We start from the raw sequence: 2500 nt of genomic DNA on the forward strand, positions 1-2500 counted from the left end.
AGAGAGAGAGAGAGAGAGAGAGAGAGAGAGAGAGAGAGAGACTGCAAATCTCTTCTCTCCATCCTCTCTCTCTCTCTCTCTCTCTCTCTCTCTCTCTCTCTCTCTCTCTCTCTCTCTCTCTCTCTCTCTCTCTCTCTCTCTCTCTCTCTCTCTCTCTTGTCTCTAGATAATTTCTTTTCCAATATTCAAGTCAGAAGGAAAGGAACAGTTATGCTAATGCTGGTTATCAGACTCTCTCTCTCTCTCTCTCTCTCTCTCTCTCTCTCTCTCTCTCTCTCTCTCTCTCTCTCTCTCTCTCTCTCTCTCTCTCTCTCTCTTTCCTTGTAGATTGACGAGAGTGGAATTTGCGTGGAGAGGCGTAAAGAGAGAGAGAGAGAGAGAGAGAGAGAGAGAGAGAGAGAGAGAGAGAGAGAGAGAGAGAGAGAGAGAGAGAGAGAGAGAGAGAGAGAGAGAGAGAGAGAGAGAGAGAGAGAGAGAGAGAGACGGATTGCGAGGATCGAGTGAGTGTGATGGAGGAAAAGGAGGGTAGAAATTGAGAGAGGAAAGAGGAGGGAGAGGAAGAGAGAGCAAGGAAGAAAGGAAAGGTGGAAGAGGAGGAGGAGAGAAAGAAGAGAGAGAATGAGAATGAGAGATAATAAAAAATGACGAAAACAAAGAAAAAAATTGATAAGAGAGAGAGAGAGAGAGAGAGAGAGAGAGAGAGAGAGAGAGAGAGAGAGAGAGAGAGAGAGAGAGAGAGAGAGAGAGAGAGAGAGAGAGAAAGGAGGTAGATAGGAGTAATAAAGAGAGGGAGGGGGAGAGGGAAGGGAGAGGAGGAAAGAGATAGGTAATGATATATGGTTACGCGTGTTAGGAGAGAGAGAGAGTGGGAGAGAGGGAGAGGGAGAGGGAGAGGGACAGGGAGAGGGAGAGGGAGAGGGAGTGTTGAGGGGTAAGTGAACTAGAAGCTAATAAGGGATAAAGAAGTAGAGGAGGAGGAGGAGGAGGAGGAGGAGGAGGAGGAGGAGGAGGAGGAGGAGGAGGAGGAGGAGGAGGAGGAGGAGGAGGAAGAGGAGGAGGAGGAGGAGGAGGAGGAAAGTCTAAAGTGAACATTTAATGAGGAATAGACGGGAAGGAAGGAGAGAGAGAGAGAGAGAGAGAGAGAGAGAGAGAGAGAGAGAGAGAGAGAGAGAGAGAGAGAGAGAGAGAGAGAGAGAGAGAGAGAGAGAGAGAGAGAGAGAGAGAGAGAGAGAGAAAGTTTAAAGTTTAAGAGCTAAGCAAGAAATGAGAAAGGAAGGGAGGGAGAGAGGGAGAAGATGGAGGAAAAATGAGAATGGAGGGACAGGAGGAGGAGAAGGAGGAAGATGAAGAGGAGGAGGAGGAGGAGGAGGAGGAGGAGGAGGAGGAGGAGGAGGAGGAGGAGGAGGAGGAGGAGGAGGAGGAGGAGGAGGAGGAGGAGGAGGAGGAGGAGGAGGAGGAGGAGGAGGAGGAGGAGGAGGAGGAAAAGAAGAAGGAAGATTTTTATAGCCCAAGAAAAGGTGAAGAAAGAAGGGAGAAAGAGGGAGATAAAAATGATAGAGAATATAATCAGGGCGAGGGAGGAAGGGAGGAAGGGAAGAGGATAAAAATAAAATAGAAAAAAAGAGAAATCGAGAAAGAATAAGAAAAAAGACAGAGACAAAGATAGACATAGATAGATAGATAGATAGATAGAGATATATATATATATATATATATATATATATATATATATATATATATATATATATATATATATAGAGAGAGAGAGAGAGAGAGAGAGAGAGAGAGAGAGAGAGAGAGAGAGAGAGAGAGAGAGAGAGAGAGAGAGAGAGAGAGAGAGAGAGAGAGAGAGAGAGAGAGAGAGAGAGAGAGAGAGAGAGAGAGAGAGAGAGAGAGAGAGAGAGAGAGAGAGAGAGAGAGAGAGAGAGAGAGAAAACAAGAAATAGATCGATAAAGAGATAAATGAAAAGAGAAACAGGAGGAAAAGATGAGAGAGAGAGAGAGAGAGAGAGAGAGAGAGAGAGAGAGAGAGAGAGAGAGAGAGAGAGAGAGAGAGAGAGAGAGAGAGAGAGAGAGAGAGAGAGAGAGAGAGAGAGAGAGAGAATCATTAGTGTCTTACCTGTTCATAAGCAGACCAATTACAATGAAGTGTGTGGCGATGCTGTACACAGGTAAGGGAGTCACCTGGGGACAGAGAGGCTAATGAGTCCACCTTAAAAAGAGAGAGAGAGAGAGAGAGAGAGAGAGAGAGAGAGAGAGAGAGAGAGAGAGAGAGAGAGAGAGAGAGAGAGAGAGAGAGAGAGAGAGAGAGAGAGAGAGAGAGAGAGATTTATCTTACTCCTTCGTTTACATTAAAAATACTTAAATAATACTTGAGAGAGAGAGAGAGAGAGAGAGAGAGAGAGAGAGAGAGAGAGAGAGAGAGAGAGAGAGAGAGAGAGAGAGAGAGAGAGAGAGAGAGAGAGAGAGAGAGAGAGAGAGAGAGAGAGAGACAGTGGAG

At 45.9% G+C, this 2500-nt stretch overlaps 1 protein-coding gene across 1 annotated transcript in view; it reads right to left on the reverse strand.

The window, feature by feature from the left end:
• The window catches only part of LOC135092279 (prefoldin subunit 5-like), a 40129-nt gene extending 37950 nt beyond the window's left edge, over positions 1 to 2179 (reverse strand). Inside the window, exon 1 of the mRNA XM_063990730.1 lies at positions 2120 to 2179. The gene's annotated coding sequence lies outside the window, so the exon portion shown is untranslated. The remainder of the gene's footprint in view (positions 1 to 2119) is intronic.
• Positions 2180 to 2500: the final 321 nt, after the last annotated feature.

The sequence above is a fragment of the Scylla paramamosain genome, chromosome 39 (genome assembly GCF_035594125.1).
Source record: "Scylla paramamosain isolate STU-SP2022 chromosome 39, ASM3559412v1, whole genome shotgun sequence".
In the NCBI taxonomy this organism is placed as follows: Eukaryota; Metazoa; Arthropoda; class Malacostraca; order Decapoda; family Portunidae; genus Scylla; species Scylla paramamosain.